Consider the following 23,096-nt stretch of genomic DNA (forward strand, 5'->3'; position numbering starts at 1 on the left):
GGGATCGAAGACACATGAACTTCTCTGTGAATTGCTAAGTAACCAAGGGTGTTATTTGTTTATTCGCTAGAAGGAGGCGAGCCTATTCAATCCTGTCCTTACAGTCTGATCCCACGCACCAAACTGCCTCGGAGCAGCGTAGCATATTCTGGGCCGGAGCACCAGATATGCACTCGTTGTGCTCCCTAGTAGGCCAACCATGAGAGCAATCATCAACCCTCATACAATTAAGGATGTGTGCATGGGAGGCCAAAGGTGGTCCTCCTTTTCTAGGAAAAAAGCATCCTAAACTTACCATCATTTGCCAATTGCTTGCAACAACCTAATTGGCAAGTATTAAAACAGTTAATGTGTGCGCGCAGATGGTAACACGCTGTGGTCATGGTTTTTTTTATAGTTGGTGAAGAAGATGATTGAACAGTCCAAGGAGAATGTCAACGCCAAGAAGGGTGGCGCCCTGTCGCGGCAGCCGCGACAGCTGCATCTGGTGAACGGTGACCTGCCATTCAGCTTCCATAGTCATGCTGGCAGGAGGATGAGCAAAACTTGCATTCTGGCCTTTTTGTGTGTTTGATGCAACTACAACGACATTTGCGGTGTCGATAGTATAGTTAATTATCTATTCTTTTCAGAGCGGGGTGGTATAGTAATTTACTATAGTAGTACCTAAAACCCATAAGGGCCCAAATGTCAGCAAGTGAACTTGTGTTGTTACATTTTATAGGTGATGATGGGTTTGTTAGAAACATCAGTCAAACGGAAAAACAAAATCAGCAATATGTTGATATATACTCATGCTTTAATATGATGGGATGCTACGTGTGTGTTCCATTTTGGATGTGTGTGTGGGACTCTTCGCCTTTACTCTCTTCTGAAGAAGTGGAGATGACACACGAATTGAGTTAGTCACATAGGCACACTTTGCCGTGTGTTTGAAATTTGAGTTATTCAAATAGTTTTTAAATACAATGCAGTTTGAGCTATCAAATCAGTGGTCATGCGGGATCCCGCGAGACTTGACGGCTCGCAGCTCAAGGGTTCGACTAGCCTTGACATGCTCCCTGGTTGGCCAACCATGACACCGATCATCAACCTGCACACTCATATAGTTGTGTGCATCGGAGGCCAGGGGTGATCACACTTTTATTAGAAAAAACCCTCCTACACTTACCATCATTTGCCAATTGCTTACAAAAACCTAATTGCCAAGTCTAAAACCAGTTAATGTGTGCGTGCTAATGGTAACACCCTGTGATCATGATATTCTTTACATCTCTTGGAGAAGATGATCTAACAGTCCAACGAGAACGTCAACGCCAAGAAGGGTGGCATCATGTCGCGGCACAGTGGCAACTACATCTGGTGAACGATGACCCACCTTTGAGCTTCCATAGCTGTGCTGGCAGGAGGATGAGGAGGACTTGCATTCTGGCCGTTTTGTGTGTTTGATGCAACCGCAGCAACAATTGTGGTGTTGATAGTAGTTACCATTTCTTTTCAGAGCGCGATGGTGTAGTAATTTCGTAGTAGTACCTTAAACCTGTAAGGACCCAAATTTCAGTGTTTAGCTGGTCAAGCAAGTGAACTTGAGTTGTTATTGTTTATAGGTGATGATGGATTTGTCAGAAACTTCAGATATCAAAAGAAAAGAAAATTAGTAATATGTTGATGTGTACTCGCGCTTTAGTATGATACGATATTATGTATGTGACCCATTTCGGATGTATGTGTGGGATTCTTCACCTTTGCTCTCTTATGAAGAAGTGGAGATGACATTTGAGCAATCAAATAGTTTTTAAATCTGGTGAAATTTGAGGTATTCAAATCAGTGGTTACGTGGGATCATGTGAGACTTTACAGTGGTCACCCATTGCAATGCTTGGGTAGTCGATACCCTTTCCCCTTTGTCGCGGCTCACTGTTTGAGGGTCCGGCTAGCCTTCAGTTCGGCTCCTGTTTGCCAACCATGACTGCGATCATCAACCCTCATACTTTTATAGCTGTGTGCATCGGAGGCCAGAGGTGATCCCCCTTTTCTCAGAAAAAACCCTCCCACACTTACCATCATTTTCCAACCGCTTTCTACAACCGAATTGCCAAGTCTTAAAAACGTTAATGTGAGCGTGCTGATGGTAACACCCTGTGGTCATGATTTTTTTACAGCTAGGGGAGAAGATGGTGGAATATTCCATGGTGAAAGTAAATGCCAAGAACGGTGGTGCCCTGTTGCTTCACTGTGGCAGCTGCATCTGGTGAATGCTGACCCACCGTTAAGCTTCCTTAGCTGATCTGGTAGGAGGATGAGGAGGACTTGCATTCTGTCCATTTTGTGTGTTTGATGCATCTACAACGACAATTGTGGTCTTGATTGTAGTTACCTCTTCTTTTTGGAGCGGGATGATATAATAATTTACTAGTAGTGCCTAAAATCCATAACAAGCCAAACGTCAGTGTATATCTGGTCAAGCAAGTGAACTTGTGTTGTTGTTACTATTAATAGGTGATGATGGGTTTGTCAGTAACTTCGGACGAAAGGAGCAAATAGAAATTAGCTATATGTTGATGTGTACTCGCGCTTTAATATGACGTGATGTTATGTGTGTGGTCCATTCTGTATGTGTGTGTGGGAGTCTTCGCCTTTGCTCCCTTCTGAAGAAGTGGAATGACACACGAGTTAAGTTTAGTCACGTAGTCGCACTTTGCCGCATTGGTGAAATTTGAGCAATTCAAATATTTTTTAAATCAAGTGACATTTGAGTTATTCCAATCAACGGTCACGCAAGATCCCGTTAGAATTGATGGTGGTCACCAATCGCAATGCTTGGTAGTCGATCCCCTTTCCCCTCCGCCGCGGCTCGTTGCTTGAGAGTCCGGCTAGCTTTCAGTTGTGCACCCTGGTTGGCAAACCATGACGGCGGTCATTGACCCTCATAATATTATGGATGTGTGCATCGAAGGCCAGGGGTGATCCTCCTTTTCTAAGAAAAATACCATCCTACACCAATCACAATTTGCCAATTCCTTCCAACAACTTAATGCCATGTTTGCCAAAGTTAATATATGCGTGCTGAAGAAAATACCTTCTGGTCATGATTTTTTTACAACCGGTGGAGAAGATGGCGGAATAGTCCAAGGAGAACGCCAACATCAAGAAGGGTGGCGCTCTCTTGCGGCACTGCGGTAGCTGCATCTGGTGAATGGTGACTTGACATTCAACTTCTACAACCGTGCCAGCAGGAGGACCGACATGACTTGCATTCTAGCTGTTTTGTGTTTTTGATGGAGCCACAGCAACAATTCTGGTGTTGATAGTAGTTACCTCTTTTTTGGAGCGAGATGGTATAGTAATTTACTAGTAGTACCTACAACCCATAAGGAACAAAATGTCAGTATTTATGTGGTCAAGCGAGTGAACTTGTGTTGTTCTTACTGTTAATAGATGATGATGGGTTTGTTAGAAACTTCGAACAAATGGAACAAAAGGAGATTAGCAATATGTTGACGTGTACTTGAGTTTTAAAATGACGTGATGCTATACGTGTGGTCCATTTCAGGTATGTGTGCGGGAGTCTTCAACTTTCCTCTCTTGTGAAGAAGTGGAGATGACACACGGCTTGAGTTTAGTCAAGTAGGCACACTTTGCCGCGGCAGGGAAATTTTAGTCATTCTAACAGTTCTTAAATCTAGTGAAATTTGAGCTATTCAAGTCAGTGGGGTCACGTGGGATCCCTTGAGACTTGTCGGTGCTCACCCATCGTAATGCTTGGGTAGTCGATCCACTTTCCCCCTCCGTCGTGACTTGCTGCTTGGTGGTCTGACTAGCCTTCAGTTGCGCTCACTCGTTGGCCAACCATGATAGCGATCGTCAACCCTCATACTCTTATGGCTGTGTGCATCGGAGGCCAGGGGTGATCCTTCTTTTCCAAAAAAAAAACCCTCCCACACTTACCATAATTTGCTAATTGCTAGCAACAACATAATTGCTAAGTCTTAAAATAATTAATGTGAGCGTGCTGATGGTAATACCTTGTGGTCTTGATTTTCTTTATAGCTAGTGGAGAAGATGATGGAATAGTCCAAGGAGAACGTCAACGCCAAGAAGGGTGGCGCCCTGTCGCGGCGCTGTGGTTGTGAACGTTTGGCGCTTTGGCAGCACCCTATGTATCCAGTACGAGACGAACTATCTACTCTCAATCTATCTATCTATCTATAGCTTACCTTTTTCATCAATCACGTGAATATAACAACGACTATCTACTGCTTTAATTGATGCTGATCTCTTGCATGCGGCAGGCTATAAAAAGGGGGCGCAACGCACCAGACTGAACCACACACCACAGGCAAGAGCATACGTAGAGACCACAGTGGACAGATAGGATGGCATCGGAGATGAGCAAGGACGTGAAGTTCTCCAAGGAAGAAGTCACCTCACAGCCGTGCATTCTCGAAGGGCCGGAGTAGACGGTTGCGCCGTCACGGCAGTCTTCAATCTTCACGCGGCGAGCTGCAATACTTGGTGTGCGAGGCGGGGCGCAATTTTGGGTCCATGAACATGGACGAGTTCATGAGCAGCATATGGAACGTCGAGGAGTTCCAAGCGGCAATTGGCGGTGGCTTGGTGGGCATGGAGGAGGCTCGTGTGGTGGGTGCTGGTGGAAGCGGTGGTGGCGTGGATGCAAGTGCAAGTGGCCTATGCCAGTAGGGGTCCTTCTCGTTGCCTCCCCCGCTATGCCAGAAGACGGTGGAGGGGGTGTGGGCTAACATCGACAAGGAGCCCCGACCAGTGCATGCCCACCCTCATGTCGCGCGTCCCTCACCGTAGCTTCCTGTCCATCCAACGGTAGGGAATGGCAGAAAGTCTTTTTGCGCGGTGATGCAACCTAGCGGCAACAAATCCGCCATTGATTGCCCGCGTCAAGATACGTACAGGTGGGACCACTTTACTCTCATTTTCTGCTATACACTAGTATGCATCATCAAAATATAGCTAGTTGTCCCATTATTTGTCTTTGGCATGGATGCATTGTAGAAATATGATAATGTGCTCTATCTATCTCTCTCTCTCTCTCTTTGGTTAAATCCACCCTTTTATTTCACCTTTACTAAATTAAATCGTCCCTATCTTTTAAACCATAAGTTCCTATTTCAATTTTTTTATTTGAACTCCTGGCGCCAAGGCCTTTTACACAAGACCGATCTTGAATACATTCGAACACATTTAAATTTCAATGTTTGACAATCCATATGTGAACAAACCTACATCACTAGAAAGTTTTTAAAACACTATTTGAACAGAAATATGTAAAACCATCATATTTTACTAGAAACCTATGACTTTTTGAAATGTGTAACACTATTTCAAGTGAAAATGTTTTTCGAAAAATGTGCAATTAAAATTTGTGTGATTTTTGTGAAATAGACCTGTGAAATGTAACATGTAGGTTCTAAATTGTGAAAGACTCCAAAGTAAGTGAAAATTTGAGTCACTTATCTTGGGACGGAGGGAGTAGTAACCACAAAATTTGGAACTGATTTTTTGAAACAGTGAAATATGTTTTTTTAGAAAAATATGTAACTAAAATAGATGTGACTTTTGTGAAACATGAGAGTGAAATGTAAAAATGTAGGTTCTGCATTGTGAAATATTAACCACAACATGTAAAATTATAATGTATAAATGTGAAACTGATTATTTCAAAAAAGTGAAATGTGTTTTACAAAATGTGTAACTAAAATATATGTGATTTTTGTGAAACATGATAGTGAAATGTAAAAAGTAGGTTCAGAATTGTGAAAATATTAACCACAAATGTGAAATTACAATGTACAAATGTGAACTGATTATTTGAAAAACATTGAAATATGTTTTTTTTCAAAAATATGTAATTGAAATATATGTGAAATTGTAATGTATCATTGTGAAATAGATTATTTTGACATGTAAAATATATGTTCAAATTTAAATATGGTTAAAAATTATTCAAGTTTGATCTCATTTTAAAGGTTTTGGCACAAGGAGTTCAAATATAAAAAAATTCACAAATGAATATATGGTTTAAAAGATATGGTTGTTTTAAATGAGCTAAGGAGGAAGAAATGGTTGGATTTATTGTGTGGGATAAGAAAAAGTGACCGTGCCACACTGTCATGCGTGCATGTGAAGTACACTAGTGGGGGCCAACTGTTGAAGAGTGAGAGTGGAAATACGAAGATGGGAAATCCAGAAAAGAAATGTAATACAAAGATACTTGGCCCACATAGTGTTATATGGCAGCTCCCTATTGGACACCACATTGCCGGTAGGTAGCGCAACCACGCAATTTTACATTTCATGGGGAATGGCGGTTCAGTTGTGGGCATGGTCCGGGGATTTGGTGTTGGCGGCCTAGCGCCTGTGCCGGTCGGCATGGTCCATGGACAAATGAACACCGCGCGGCAGGGGCAGCAGCCTGGCCCAATGATGTACCCGATGGCACCGACCAACGCCATGTTCCCAGTGATGGGCAACGACATGGGGTTCGTCCCCAATGGGTACGCAGGGATGGACGTTGTGACGCCGGCACCACCTCCTCTAGGTGGGGTAGGTATCATGAGCCCCGGGTCGTCAGACGGGAGGAGTGCCATGACACAGGCTGACATGATGAACTGCATGGGCGACAGAGCGATGATGGAAAACTGCGATGCCCCGGAGGATCAGTCCTGCAAGAGGAGCATCGAGCGTCGCCACTGCCGTATGATCAAGAATCGTGAGTCATGCACGATCGTGTGCCAGGAAATAGGTACTTACCTTGCTGCCAAAATTGTTCGTTTTTATGCAATGCCATTTCTGCAATGGTGGTAACAAGGTTGGTGACACATACACACTCTGCCTTTGGTAATCCTATAGGCTTATACTGTGGAGCTTGAAGCTGAACTGAACCACCTCCAGGAGGAGAAAGCTCGTCTGAAAGCTGAGGAGGTACAGAGCTGTTGACCAGTGAAAACCATGAGAAAATTCAGTTTTCTTATTCATTTTAGTTCTTACCGTTACAAAACTGTATCGTTGTTTTGTTGCAGAAGACGATCCCATTGACCAAGAAAAAAACGTTTCGTACATTTTCCCACCATCGCATGGAAATCCTCCTACACCCGCCATCACTTGCCAATTGCTTGTAACAATTTAATTGCTAAATCTTAACAGAGTCAATGTGTGCGTGCTGATGAAACCACCTTGTGTTCGTGATCTTTTTTTCTTACAGCTGGTGGAGAAGATGATGGAACAGTCCAAGGAGAACGTGAACTCCAAGAAAGGTGGTGTCCTATCGTGGCGCAACAGAAGCTGCATCTGGTGAACGGTGAGCCGCCATTCAGCTTCCATAGTCGTGCAGGAAGGAGGATGAGAATGAATTGTGGTGCTGATAACAATTACCTTTCATTTTTGGAGTGGGGTGGTATAGTAATTTATTACTAGTAGCTAAAACCCATAAGGACCTAAATGTGAGTGTTTATCTAGTCAAACAAGTGAACTTGTGTTGTTGTTACTATTTATAGGTATATGTGTTTGTCAGAAGCTTCAGACAAATGGAACAAAAGAAAATTAGCAACATGTTGATGTGTACTCGTGCTTTAATACGATGCGATGCAATGTGTGTGGTCCATTTCTGATGTGTGTGTGTGAGCCTTCGCCTTTCCTCTCTTGTGAAGAAGTGGAGATGGTACACGAGTTGAGTTTAGTCACGTAGCCACACTTTGTCGCGTCAGTGAAATTTTAGTCATTCAAATAGTTCCTTAATCTAGTGAAATTTGAGCTATTCAAATCAGTGGTCACGCGGGATCCCTTGAGACTTGTCGGTGGTCACCCATCGTAATGCTTGGGTAGTCGATCTACTTTCCCCCTCTGTCATGACTTCCTGCTTGATGGTCCGACTAGCCTTCAGTTGCGCTCCCTCGTTGGCCAACCATGATAGCTATAATCAACCCTCATACTCTTATGGCTATGTGCATCGGAGGCCAGGGGTGATCCTTCTTTTCTAAGATAAAAAATCCTCCCACACTTACCATAACTTGCCAATTGCTTGCAACAACATAATTGCCAAGTCTTAAAACAGTTAATGTGAGCGTGCTAATGGTAACACCTTATGGTCTTGACTATTTTTATAGCTGGGGGAGAAGATGATGGAATAGTCCAAGGAGAACGTCAACACCAAGAAGGTGATGCCCTATTGCAGTGCTGCGGTAGCTGCATCTTGTGAACGTTTGGCGCACCCTATCTATCCAGTAAGAGACGAACTATCTACTCTGCATCTATCTATCTATAGCCCACCTTTTTCATCAATCACATGAATTTAGTAGTTATCTAATGCTTTAGTTGATTCTTATATCTTGCATGCGGCAGGCTATAAATAGGGTGGCGCGGCGCACAAGACTGAACCACACACCACAAGCGTGCTAGAGCGTACGCAGAGACTATAGTGCAGAGATAGGATGTCGGAAGAGATGAGCCAGGATGTGAAGTTCTCCGAGGAAGAAGTCACCTCACACCCGCGCATTCTCGAAGGTGAGGAGTAGATGGTTGCGACGGCGCTGCAGTCTTCGATCTTCCGCTGACGCTGGACAAGCTGCAATACTCGGTGTGCGAGGTGGGCGGAATTTTGGGTCCATCAACATGGACGAGTTCATGAGCAACATATGGAATGTCGAGGTGTTCCAAGCGGCTATCGGCGGTGGCTTGGTGGGCATGGAGGAGGCTGCTGGTGGAAGCGGAGGTGGTGGGGATGCAGGAGGAAGTGGCGTATGCCGGCAGGGGTCCTTCTCCTTGCCTCCCCCGCTGCGCCGGAAGACAGTGGAGGAGGTGTGGGCTGGGATCAATAGGGAGCCCCGACCGGTGCATGCCCAGCCTCAGGTCGCGCGTCCCTCATCGCAGCTTCCTGCCCATCCAACGGTGGGGAATGGCAGAAAGTCTTTTTACGCGGTGATGCTACCTAGCGACGACAAATCCGCCATTCATTGCTCGCATCAAGATGCGTGCAGGTGGGACCACTTTATTCTCATTTTCTGCCATACACTAGTATACATCATCAAAATATAGCTAGTGGTCCCCATTATTTGTCTTTGGCATGGATGCATGGCAGAAATATAACAATGTGCTCTCTCTCTCCCTCTCCCTCTCTCTTGTTAAATCCAACCTTTTATTTCACCTTTACTAAATTAAATCGTCCCTATCTTTTAAACCATAAGTTCCTATTTGATTTTTTTATATTTAACTCCTTGTGCCAAGGCCTTTTAAACAAGACTGATCTTGAATACATTCGAACACATTTAAATTTCAACATTTCACATTCCATATGTGAACCAAACCTATATAACTAGAAATTTTTTAAAACACTATTTCCACAGAAATATGTAAAACCATCATATTTTACTAGAAACCTAAGACGTTTTGAAATGTGTAAAAGTTTATTTCAAGAGAGTGAAAATGTTTTTTGAAAAACATGCAATTGAAATATATGTGATTTTTGTGAAATAGACCTGTGAAATGTAACATGTAGGTTTTGAATTGTGAAATAATCCATCCATCCCAAAATAAGTGACTCAACTATATAATAACTTAGTACTAAAGGCAGTACAAAGTTGAGTCAGTTATTTTGGGACGAAGGGAATAGTAACCACAAAATGTGGAATCGATTTTTTGAAAGAGTGGAATATGTTTTTTTTCACAAATGTGTAACTACAATAGATGATATTTTTGTGAAACATGACAGTGAAATGTAAGAATGTAGGTTTTGAATTGTGAAATACTAACCACAAAATGTGAAATTATAATGTATAAATGTGAAACTGATTATTTCAAAAGAGTGAAATATGTTTTTAAAAAATGTGTAACTAAAATATATTTGATTTTTGTGAAGCATGTTAGTGAACTGTAGAAAGTAGGTTCTGAATTGTGAAAATATTAACCACAAATGTGAAATTACAATGTATAAATATGAAACTGATTATTTCAGAAGAGTGAAATAAGCTTTTTCAAACATATGTAATTGAAATGTATGTGATTTTCCTTAACCAAGCCAGTCCGAAGTGAAATGTAGGTTCTAAAATATGAAAGAGTAACTACAGAAAGTGAAATTCTATTGTGTCATTTGTGAAACTGATTTTTTGAACATGTGTAATAGTTTATTTCAACAGAGTGAAATATGTTATTTGAAAAATGTGCAATTTAATTAGGTGTTTATTTGTGAAGCAAGCCTCTGAAAAGTGAAATGTAGGTTCTGGATTGTGCAATAGCCACTACAGAAAGTGAAATTGTAGTGTATCATTGTGAAATAGATTATTTTGACATGTGAAATATATGTTCAAATTTAAATATGGTTAAAAATATTCAATTTTGATTTCATTTTAAAGGTTTTGGCACACAGAGATCAAGTATAAAAAAGTTTCACAAATTAATATATGGTTCAAAAGATATGGATGTTTTAAATTAGCCAAGGAGGAAGAAATGGTTGGATTTATTGTGTATGGTTGGATTTATTGTGTGGGAGAAGAAAAAGTGCTCGTGACACACTGTCATGCATGCATGTGAAGTACACTAGTGGCGGCCAACTGTTGAAGAGTGAGAGTGGAAATACGAAGATGGGAAATCGAGAAAAGAAATGTAATACAAAAATACTTGGCCCATATAGTGTTGGATGGCAGCTCCCTATTGGACACCTCCTCGCTGGTAGGTAGCGCAACCGCACAATTTTACATTTCAGGGGGAATGGCAGTTTGGTTTTCGCCAACGACCGGCAGGGGACGCTCAGAGAGAGATGCTGTAGCAGTTCCTTGTCCAGGACGGCGTCATCCGGGGATCTGGCGCCGGTGGCCACGCGCCTGTGCCGGCTGGCATGGCCATGGACAGATAAACCCCATGCAGCAGGGGCAGCAGCTTGGCCCAATCATGTACCCGATGGCACCGACCAAGGACATGTTCTCGGTGATGGGAGACGACATGGGGTTCGTCCCCAACGGGTACGCAGGGATGGCTGTGATGCCTCCACCACCACCTCCTCAAGGTGGGAGGGTATCGTGAGCCCCGGGTCGTCGGGCGGGAGGAGCGCTAAGACGCAGGCTGACATGATGAACTGCATGGGCGACGGAGCAATGATGGAGAATGGCGACGCCCTGGAGGATCAGTCCTCCAAGAGGAGAATCATGCATCGCCACCGCCGCATGATCAAGAATCATGAGTCAGCCGCACGATCACGTGCTAGGAAGAGGTACTTACCTTGCTGCCAAAATTGTTGGTTTTTATGCAATGCCATTTCTGCAATGGTGGTAATAAGGTTGGTGACACATTCACACTCTGTCTTTGTTAATCCTACAGTCTTATACCGTGGAGCTTGAAGCTGAACTGAATCACCTCAAGGAGGACAAAGCTCGTCTGAAAGCTGAGGAGGTACAGAGCTGTTGAGTAGTGAAAACCATGAGAAAATTGAGTTTTCTTATTCTTTTTAGTTCTTGTCGTTACTAAACTATATCATTGTTTTGTTGTAGAAGACAATTTTGTTGACCAAGAAAAAAATGTTACGTACATTTTCCCACCATCACATGGTAATCCTCCTACACTCGCCATCACTTGCCAACTGCTTGTAACAATCGAATTGTTAAGTCTTAACACAGTTAATGTGTGCGTGCTGATAAAACCACCTCGTGTTCTTGGTCTTTTTTTCCTACGCTGGTGGAGAAGATGATGGAACAGTCCAAGGAGAAAGTGAACGCCAAGAAAGGTGGCACCCTATCGCGGCGCAACAGAAGCTGCATCTAGGGAATGGTGATCCGCCATTAAGCTCCCATTGCCGTGCTAGCATGAGTATGAGAATGAATTATGGTGTTGATAACAGTTACCTTTCCTTTTCGGAGAGGGGTGGTATAGTAATATACTAGTAGTAGCTAAAACCCATAAGGACCCAATTGTGAGTGTTTATCTAGTCAAGCAAGTGAAATCGTGTTGTTGTTACTGTTTATAGGTATATGTTTTTGTCAGCAGCTTCAAACAAACGCAGCAAAAGAATGTTAGGAATGTGTTGATATGTACTTGCTCTTTAATATGATGAGATGCAATGTGTGTGGTCCATGTGTGTGTGGGAGTCTTCGCCTTTCCTCTCTTGTGAAGAAGTGAAGATGACACACGAGTTGAGTTTAGTCACCTAGGCACACTTTGCCGCGGCGGCGGAATTTTAGTCATTCAAATAGTTCTTAAATCTAGTGAAATTTAAGCTATTCAAATCAGTGGTCACGCGGGATCCCTCGATACTTGTCGGTGGTCACCCATCGTAATGCTTGGGTAGTCGATCCACTTTCCCCCCTCCGTCATGATTTCCTGCTTGATGGTCCGACTAGCCTTTAGTTGTGCTCCCTCGTTGGCCAACCATGATATCCATCATCAACCCTCATACTCTTATGGCTGTGTGCATCGGAGGCCAGGGGTGATCCCTCTTTTCTAAGAAAAAAACCTCCCACACTTACCATAATTTTCCAATTGCTTGCAACAACATGATTGTCAAGTCTTAAAACAGTTAATGTGAGCGTGCTGAGGGTAACACCTTTTGGTCTTGATTTTTTTATAGTTGGTAGAGAAGATGATGGAATAGTCCATGGAGAACGTCAACACCAAGAAGGGTGGCGCCCTGTCATGGCGTTGCGGTAGCTGCATCTTGTGAATGTTTGGCACTTTGGCAGCACCCTATCTATCCAGTACGAGACGAGCTATCTACTCTGTATCTATCTATCTATAGCTCACCTTTTTCATCACTGACATGAATTTAATAGCTATCTAATGCTTTAATTGATGTTTATCTCTTGCATGCGGCAGGCTATAAATAGGGTGGTGCGGCGCACAAGACTGAACCACACATCACAAGGAAGAGCGTACATAGAGACCATAGTGGAGAGATAGGATGGCGTCAGAGATGAGCAAGGACGTGAAGTTATCCGAGGGAGAAGTCACCTCACACCCGCGCATTCTCGAAGGTGAGGAGCAGATGGTTGCGCCGATGCTGCAGTCTTTGATCTTCGCATTGATGCTGGATGAGCTGCAATAATCGGTGTGCGAGGTGGTGCGCAATTTTGGATCCATGAACATGGACGAGTTCATGAGCAACATATGGAATGTCGAGGAGTTCCAAGAGACTATCGGCGGTGGTCCTGTGGGCATGCAGGAGGCTCCTGCGGTGGGTGATGGTGGAAGCGGAGGTGACGGGGATGCAAGAGGAAGTGGCCTATGCCGGCAGGGGTACTTCTCCTTGCCTCCTCCGCTGTGCCAGAAGACGATGGAGGAGGTGTGGGATGAGATCAACAAGGAGCCCCGACCGGTGCATGCCCAGCCTTACGTCGTGCGTTCCTCACCGCAGCTTCCTGTCCAGAGAATGATGGGGAATGGAAGAAAGTCTTTTTGCGTGGTGATGCTACGCCATTGATTGCTCGCGTGAAGATGCGTGCAGGTGGGACCACTTTATTCTCATTTTCTGCTATACACTAGTATACATCATCAAAATATAGCTAGTGGTCCCCATTATTTGTCTTTGGCATGGATGCATGGCAGAAATATGACAGTGTGTGCTCTCTCTCTCTCCCCCTCTCTGGTTAAATCCAACCTTTTATTTCACCTTTACTAAATTAAATCGTCCCTATCTTTTAAACCATAATTTCCTATTTTATTTTTGTGTATATATTTGAACTCCTAGCGCCAAGGCCTTTTAAACAAGTCCAAGCATGAATACATTCGAACACATTTAAATTTCAACATTTCACATTCCATATGTGAACCAAACATATATAACTAGAAATTTTTTAAAACACTATTTCCACAAAAATGTGTAAAACCATCATATTTTACTAGAAACCTATGACTTTTTGAAATGTGTAATAGTTTATTTCAAAAGAGTGAAAATATTTTAAAAAAAATATGCAATTGAGATATATGTGCTTTTTGTGAAACAGAGTTACGAAATGTAACATGTAGGTTCTGAATTGTGAAATAATCCCTCCGTCCCAAAATAAGTGACTCAACTTTACACTATCTTAGTACTAAAGCCAGTACAAAGTTGAGTCAGATATTTTGTGACGAAGGGAGTAGGAACAACAAAATGTGAAATTGATTTGCTGAAAGAGTGGAATATGTTTTTTAAAATGTGTAACTAAAATAGATATGATTTTTGTGAAACATGACAGTGAAATGTAAAAATGTAGGTTCTGAATTGTGAAATACTAACCACAAAATGTGAAATTATAATGTATAAATGTGAAACTGATTATTTCAAAAGAGTGAAATATGTTTTTTTAAATGTGTATATGTGATTTTTGTGAAACATGTTAGTGAAATGTAAAAAGTAGGTTCTGAATTGTGAAAATATTAACCACAAATGTGAAATTACAATGTATAAATGTGAAACTAATTATTTCAAAAGAGTGAATAAGTTTTTTCAAACATTTGTAATTGAAATATATGTGATTTTCCTGAACCAAGCCCGTCTGAAGTGACATGTAGGTTCTGAATTATCAAAGAGTAACTACAGAAAGTGAAATTCTATTGTGTCGTTTGTGAAACTGATTGTTTGAACATGTGTAATAGTTTATTTCAAAAGAGTGAAAAATGTGCAATTTAATTAGGTGTTTTTTTTTGTGAAGCAAGCTCATGAAAAGTGAAATGTAGGTTCTGAATTGTGCAATAGCCACTACAGAAAGTGAAATTGTAGTGTATCATTGTGAAATAGATTATTTGGCATGTGAAATATATGTTCAAATTTAAATATGGTTAAAAAATATTCATGTTTGATCTCATTTTAAAGGTTTTGGCATACCGAGTTCAAATATAAACAAATTCACAAATGAATATATGGTTTAGAAGATATGGATGTTTTATATTAGCTAAGGAGGAAGAAATTGATGGATTTATTGTGTGGGAGAAGAAAAAGTGATTCTGCCACACTGTCATGCATGCATGTGAAGTACACTAGTGGGGGCCAACTGTTGAAGAGTGAGAGTGGAAATACGTAGATGGGAAATCCAGAAAAGAAATGTCATACAAAGATACTTGGACCACATAGTGTTAGATGGCAGCTCCCTATTGGACACCACCTTGCTGGTAGGTAGCGCAACTGCGCAATTTTACATTTTGAGGGGAATGGCAGTTCGGTTGCGGCTAATGACCAGCAGGGGATGCTCGGAGAGACGACGCTGTAGCAGTTCCTTGTCAAGGCCAGCGTCGTCCGAGGATTTGGCGTCGGTGGCCACACACCTGTGCCGGCCGGCATTTTCCATGGATAGATGAACTCCGTGCAGCAAGGGCATCTACCTGGCCTAATGATGTACCCGATGGCACCGACCAATGACATGTTCTCGGTGATGGGCAACGACATGGGGTTCATCCCCAATGGGTACACAGGGATGGCTGTGGTGCCTCCGCCACCAACTCCTCAAGGTGTGGTGGGTATCATGAGCCCCTGATCGTCGGACGGGAGGAGCGCCATGACGCAGGCTGACATGATGAACTACATGGGCGACGGAGCGATGATGGAGAACGGCGATGCCCCAGGGGATCAGTCCTCCAAGACGAGCATCGAGCATCGCCACCACTGCATTGTCAAGAATCATGAGTCAGCCGAACGATCGCGTGCTAGGAACATGTACTTACCTTGCTGCCAAAATGGTTTGCTTTTATGCAACGCCATTTTTGCAATAGTGGTAACAAGCTTGGTGACATGTACACACTCCATCTTTGATAATCATACATGCTTATATTGTGGAGCTTGAAGCTGAACTGAACCACCTCAAGGAGGATAAAGCTCGTCCGAAAGCTGAGTAGGTACAGAGCTATTGACCAGTGAAAAAAATGAGAAAATTCAGTTTTCTTATTCTTTTAAGTTCTTACCGTTAACTAAACTGTGTCACTGTTTTGTTGCAGAAGACGATTTTGTTGACCAAGAAAAGAAATGTTACGTACATTTTCCCACCATCGCGTGGCAATCCTCCTACACTTGCCATCACTTGCCAACTGCTTGTAACAATCTAATTGCTAAGTTTAACACAGTTAATGTGTGTGTGTGTGTGTGTGTGTGCTGATAAAACCACCTTGTGTTCTTGATCTTTTTTTCTTACAGCTGGTGGAGAAGATGATGGAACAATCCAAGAAGAAAGTGAACGTGAAGAAAGGTGGCACCCTATCACGGCGCAACAGAAGCTGAATCTAGTGAACGGTGACCCGCCATTCAGCTTCCATAGCCATGCTAGCATTAGGAGCGAATGAATTGTGGTGTTGATAACAGTTACCTTTCCTTTTTGGAGAGGGGCGGTATAGTAATATACTAGTAGTAGCTAAAACCCATAAGGACACAAATGTGAGTGCTTATCTAGTCTAGCAAGTGAACTTGTGTTGTTGGTACTATTTATAGGTATATGTGTTTGTCAGAAGCTTCAAACAAATGGAACAAAAGAAAGTTAGCAATATGTTGATGTGTACTCGCGATTTAATATGATGCGATGCAATGTGTGTGGTCCATGTGTGTGTGTGGGAGTCTTCGTCTTTCCTCTCTTGTGAAGAAGTGGAGATGACACACGAGTTTATTTTAGTCACGTAGGCACACTTTGCCACGTCGGTGATATTATATTCATTCTAGAAGTTCTTAAATCTAGTGAAATTTGAGCTATTCAAATCAGTGGTCACACAGGATCCCTTGAGACTTGTGGGTGGTCACCCATCGTAATGCTTGAGTAGTCGATTCACTTTCCCCTCCCTCGTCACTTCCTGCTTGATGGTCCGACTAGCCTTCAGTTGCGCTCCCTCGTTGGCCAACCATGATAGCGATCATCAACCCTCATACTCCTATGGATGTGTGCATCAGAGGCCAAGGGTGATCCTTATGTTCTAAGAAAAAAACCTCCCACACTTACCATAATTTGCCAATTGCTTGCAAGAACATAATTGCTAAGTCTTAAAACAGTTTATGCACTACAAAAAAAGGCAAATCCGTGACATTTTGGGCCGAACAATTTTTTTTCTGTCATGCTTATGACACTTCTATGATGATAATTGTGACAAAACCCAGTATCATCATAGATGTGGTGGGCTCCGACTTCTATGGCAAAAAATCATGACAGAAAATGGGATTTTCGTCCTGGACGGGCCAGAGATGCAGCTGCATGATGTTCTTTGGGCCGTCCATGACGGAAAAAACTGTGGTAGAAGCGAGGGCGAGGAAAATATCGAGGAGTTCTCGGTTACGGTGGGTGGTCGGGGCCCGAGTGATGCGCGATTCTTTTGTACACGTACGCGCGTGGGTGCGAGGTGTTGGACTCTAACTGAACCCGAGCGGGGCGTTCGCCTACTGAACCCGAGCGATTGCACTGCAGGCTACGCATTACTGAACCCGAGCGATCGATCGATCTGTTAACTGAACCCGATCGAGCGATTCCTTTGCTACTGCTGCTAAATGAAGCTGATCGAACCTGGTGCCTCCTTCCCTTGATGAACAGTGAGTGTTGTTCGGGGGGGTGGATGAACAGTTCCCGGTGGGGGGTTGGATGAACATAACCCCGTGGTAGTAGAGGCCGTTGCCGCTGGATGAACATGACCCAGATCGATCGAGTCGGTTGGGGGTGGATGAACAGGACCCCGTGGAGGGCTAGATGAACAGGACCCCATGTAGGGCTGGTTGAACAGTAGCTGGTGGAGGGCTGGATGAACAGTAGCCCATGGAGGGGTGGTTGAACAAGACCCCGTGGGGAGGGCTGGTTGAATAGTAGCCGATGGAGGAGCGGTGGAGGCTGGATGAACAGGAGCCCGTGGAGGCTGGAGGAGGTCGATGGTGGATGAACAATAGCCCGTGGGGGCTGGAGAAGGTTGACGGTGGAGATGAACAGTAGCCCGTGGAGTCCCGTTTTGCGGTACGCCACACCCCTCCTGATGAACAGGACCGCCGTTTCGACCGTAGAGCTCCAACACAAGTCCGTTTCCTCTATTTTGCGTTACGCCACACCCCTCTCGATCAACAGGACCCCGTTTCGACCGTAGGAGGTCCAAGAGAAGTCTGTTTCCTCTATTTTGCGGTATGCTAGACCCCTCCCGATGAACAGGATCCCGTTTCGACCGTGGCCGGTCGAACACAAGGCTGTTTCCTCCGTTCTGTGGTACGTCGGGCCTCGTTTCGATCGGCTGTTCTGTCCAAGCCGGTTGGCTCCCGATGAACACGACGACGCAGTTTCTCCGTTCCGACCTAGCCGGTTGGCTGCCGATGAAGACGACGCCGTCGTTGCATCTCCATGTACACGAGCCCTGTCTGTACATATGCGCTAGTAGGCATTCGAGACCCCGCCCGTATGTACGTACGTGGCTGTATTTACTTTCTTGCATCCTGGCTGTACGTACGTGTACATGCTATGTGCACGCCTCTACTACAACACGTGCCCTTCCTTAGTCGGCCATGGTTTATCGCGGCAGCCTGCAGAAAAACCGATCGACCAATATGTATGTACACATTCGCGACCAGAATGACAATGCTACGTACGCTTCAACCAGGTGGGTCCCGACTGTCAGGGAGGATAAGGAGGCACTTCCTTGCGTGCGAAGATGTAGCTGGTGGGTCCCAGTAGTCAGGGGGGAAACGTTTTTTTCGTGAAATACGGTGGCCCGTCCGGTGGGTCCGTCCGGTGGGTCCGTACTGTCAGGTGGAGGAATCATTATTTTCCACGTAATAAGGAGGCACTTCCTTGCTGCGGCCGTGGACTCAGCTGTCAGCCTCTCCACGTATAGTACTCTTCCGATGGAAGTCGTTCCATGACCACGTTGACCACGCCGCGCCGAGAGCACCAGGGCGGTGGACGACAGCGAGGCCAAGGAAGGGAACGACACGGAGCCGGGGAAGACGCGACAGTGGATGCCCACGCGGAGAGGAGTACAAGGGTTCACTGGTTCGGCTGCAGTGTGAGGCTGCCATCGCTGTAGAATAACAGGGGGTGTGGGTGAGTAGAGGGATGGCCTAGTCAGCGGTGGGAGTAGTAGGGGCGGTGAGGCCTCTGTGGCAGCATAGCCGGCCATGGGAGGACGGACCACGCGGCATGACTGGCGCTGGTTTGGGCGGCTGGAGCAAGAAGACCAGACGTTGAAGAAGAACTACAGTCGTTGGATGGACATCGTACGGCCACTAGAGCTAGAATCGTTCATATTGACTAAGTTGACAAAGCCCTCTGTCCCCGTCAACTTAGCAGGCCCACAAGTCAGCCTCCCACTACGGTGGGTCCCAGCTAGAAGGGAGAGTATTCATTTTTTGTGCGTAATAAGGAGGCACTGCCTTGCGTGCGAAGATATAGTTGGTGGGTCCGAGCTGACAGTGGGGGGAACATTTTTTTCGCGAAATACAGAGGCCCTTCCGGTGGGTCCCAGCTGTCAGGTGGAGGAATCATTATTTTGCGCGTAATATGGAGGCATTTCCTTGCGTGCGGCCGTGGACCCAGCTGTCAGCCTCTCCACATACAGTCCACTTCCGATGGATGTCGTTCGTTGACCATGTTGACCATGCCGCGCCGAGAGCACCAGGGAGGGAACGACACGGAGCCAGGTAAGACTCGACAGTTGTTTCCCATGCGGAGGGGAGTACGAGGGTTTACTGGTTAGCCTGCCGTCGCCGGAGAATAACAGGTGTGGGTGAGTAGAGGGATGGCTGTTGGAAATATGAGCAATTTATCAAATGATTTTTATTAACAGAAATAATATATAAAGCACAACTAGTATAGCAGTGATAAAACAAATCATGCGATTTGACAAAGAGAAGGTAAACATCATCTGCATATATGAATTAGAACCGAACACATCTAGAACAGACACTAGAGCAAGAAGTTGTGACAGACCCTCTAACAGGAAGAGTATGAGAACGTATCGAACGGGAGCAGATGCACCGGTCTTGGGGTCGGTGTCCTTGCCAGCCATGTCGTCGAAGAGGTTGTCGTCGGGGAAGTAGTCGTCGGAGTCCAGGGCGTCCGTGACGAAGAAGTCAGTAGTCGCGCTGAGCGCTCCCCAAAAACCTTATCACCCTTCTCCTGTACAGGTCTCAAAAGGTGCGGTTCCGGAGGCCTACTGTCCCAACCTACGGTGCACGCCGCAAGCCGGGATGGGAAAGAACGTAGGAGCAGCGCAGTGCTCAGGAACTTGTGGCGAGAGGAAAAAGAGGTTCTGGTGCGTCTCTCTAAGAGGAGTGACCTCCCTTTTATAGGCGCAAGAGAAGGAGGTGAGAGGCTGCACTAGGAGCTGAAGAGAACGAGGGAGACGAAACGAATAGGCAGCAGGCGAAGAGGTGCGCCGTTCGTATTCAATTCTCCACTACAGCAAAAACGTTTCAGCTTCCGCATGACCTTTCGTATATCCGTCGTGCGTGGGAAAAATTTAGACATCGGCTCGGCTCATTCCCGCAACCCGCTTCGTGACGAGGCGTGGCATGGCGAGGCGGGCGGTGGAGGAGGAGCGCGCGTGGATGTCCCTGTTGTTCTCATCCTCATACATGTGGAGAAAGAGCCTCCCTTATAAAGAGGTCCAACTCCCTCTAAACTAGCAATGTGGCACTAAACTTTAGTTCCACCTCTTGCCTTGCACGAATGGGCTGCGTGGGCCTCTAGGATTTATTAGGAATTTTTGAAACTGTTATTGGGCTAGGCCCAAAATAGACAAAATTCCAGCAATCCCCCACCAGATCCCAGAGGCACACAAAATTTGCCTTTGGTTCCAAAACACGGTTTTATATACTGGTACTGCAGTGGACACTATTAAGTTGAACTTCCACCTAGAACTCTATGCTACACTAGTAAGCAACTTGAGCAGTGGACTGGGCCTTGAACTGCAAGTTTTCTGCGAATCTAGCTTCACATAAAGCCTTGACCAATACGTGGCTATCATGGGTCTTCCCCGCGGGTGGAGCTTATGCGTCATACTCCGAGACCTTTCATGAGTTTACTAGAGAGAACCCTACTCTCATAGATTGCGACATTTAACAATCAGACTCATATAGGTGTGTTCTTCAAAAGATGTTCTGCAGGACAACATCTCTGCTTAAATGAGCCATTTAGAACACATTAAGATATACATCAACCTGCCATGCAGTTTTAGGAGAGTATTGCATCTTCATGGAGTGGTATTGTTAATAGTAAGGATACTCTCCTCTCAGTTGATCAACAACTTGTCTTTCACATCTAATTCACGGGATCTCCGTTCACAAAGAATAGGTTACCACTATGAACAACTCATATTGTGGGTCTCATACCCATCTCCCTCGATGCATTATCTATCACATTACGTGATAGACCCTTAGTAAAAGGATCTGCCAGATTTTTAGACGTTTGGATATAATCCAATGCAATAACTCCGGAGTTTCTCATTTTCCTGACAGACTTTAACCTTCTCTGAATGTGTCTTGATGACTTCATGTTATCCTTTGAACTGCTCACTTTCGTGATCACAGTTTGATTGTCGCAGTTCATAAGGATACCCGGTACAGGTTTCTCAACAACCGACAAGTCATTCAAGAGCCGGCGAAGCCAATCTGCTTCAACAGTAGCTGTATCTAGTGCTGTGAGTTCTGCTTCCATTATTGACCTTGTTAAGATGGTCTGCTTGCAAGACTTCCAAGAAATAGTGCCACCTCCATGAGTGAATACATAACCGCTCGTGGCCTTTATCTCATCAGCATCTGAGATCCAGTTTGAGTCACCATACCCTTCATGCACCTTTGGGTGCCCGGTGTAGTGAATTCCATAATTCGAAGTGCCTTTCAAATAACGCAAAACTCTCTCTAGAGCTTTCCAATGCACATCTCCTGGTTTTGAGACAAACCGACTCACTTTGCTAACAGCAAAAGAGATGACAGGTCTTGTAGCACTGGCTAAGTACATAAGCGAGCCAATAATCTGAGAATATTTCAATTGATCTCTAGCAATTCTTCGATTCTTTCGAAGTAACACACTCGCATCATATGGTGTTGGAGAGGGCTTGCAGTCACTATAGCCAAAGTGACTCAAGATCTTTTCCACATAGTTAGATTGAAGCAATGTAATCCCACCATCATCGTCTCTCAACAACTTGATGTTCAGAATGACATCAGCCACTCCTAAATCCTTCATCTCAAAACAGCGAGATAGGAAATCCTTGACGTTCTTAATAACATTCAGATTTGTTCCGAAAATCAGTATGTCAGCAACATACAAGCAAAGGATAACTCCCTCGCCCCCACCATGGCGATAGTACACACATTTGTCAGCTTCGTTTACAGCAAAGCCTGCAGCTGTTAAAGTTCTTTCAAACTTCTCATGCCACTGTTTAGGTGCTTGCTTGAGTCCATACAAAGACTTTAGCAACTTGCACACTTTTCCTTCCTGACCATCTAGTACAAACCCATCTGGTTGTTCCATATAAATTTCCTCGTCCAACTATCCATTTAGGAAAGCAGTCTTAACATCCATTTGATGAACGAGAAGACCATGTGAGGCAGCTAGTGAAAGTAGAACTCGAATAGTGGTCAGTCGAGCCACAAGTGAGTAAGTATGAAAGAAGTCTTCTCCTTCCTTTTGGGTATAACCCTTAGCCACGAGCCGAGCCTTGTACTTTTCAATAGTACCATCAGGCCTAAGCTTCTTCTTGAAAACCCATTTGCATCCTATAGGTTTGCACCCATAAGGACGATCAGTTATCTCCCAAGTTTCATTCGCCAAGATGGAATCCATCTCGCTACGAACCACTTCCTTCCAGTAGTCAGCATCTTCAGATGCATAGGCCTCTGAAATAGAACCGGGAGTGTCATCTATGAGATACACAAGAAAATCATCACCAAAGGACTTTGCAGTCCTCTGTCTTTTGCTCCTAGTAGGAACTTCATTGTTCTCCTCCATAGGACTTTCAAAGTGTTCCATCGAAATGGTAGGTTCAGTAATTGTAATTGGTTCCTGATTCGATGAACTAGGCATCTCCTGATTAGATGAGGTAGCCATATCCTTCATGGGAAAGATATCTTCAAAGAAAGTCGCATCATTTGACTCCATGATCGTACCGACATGCATGTCAGGTACCTCAGATTTTACAACCAAGAATCTATAACCAATGCTATG

General features: G+C 44.4%; 3 pseudogenes; all 3 read left to right on the forward strand.

Moving 5' to 3' along the window:
- The first annotated feature begins 6,405 nt into the window (after window positions 1–6,405).
- Window positions 6,406–7,579, forward strand: LOC123075000 (bZIP transcription factor ABI5 homolog; annotated as a pseudogene).
- Window positions 7,580–8,462: 883 nt separating this feature from the next.
- Window positions 8,463–11,781, forward strand: LOC123075001 (bZIP transcription factor ABI5 homolog; annotated as a pseudogene).
- Window positions 11,782–12,913: 1,132 nt separating this feature from the next.
- LOC123075002 (bZIP transcription factor ABI5 homolog) lies at window positions 12,914–16,455 on the forward strand (annotated as a pseudogene).
- The last annotated feature ends 6,641 nt before the right edge of the window (window positions 16,456–23,096 follow it).

This window comes from Triticum aestivum, chromosome 3D, assembly GCF_018294505.1.
Source record: "Triticum aestivum cultivar Chinese Spring chromosome 3D, IWGSC CS RefSeq v2.1, whole genome shotgun sequence".
Classification (NCBI taxonomy): Eukaryota; Viridiplantae; Streptophyta; class Magnoliopsida; order Poales; family Poaceae; genus Triticum; species Triticum aestivum.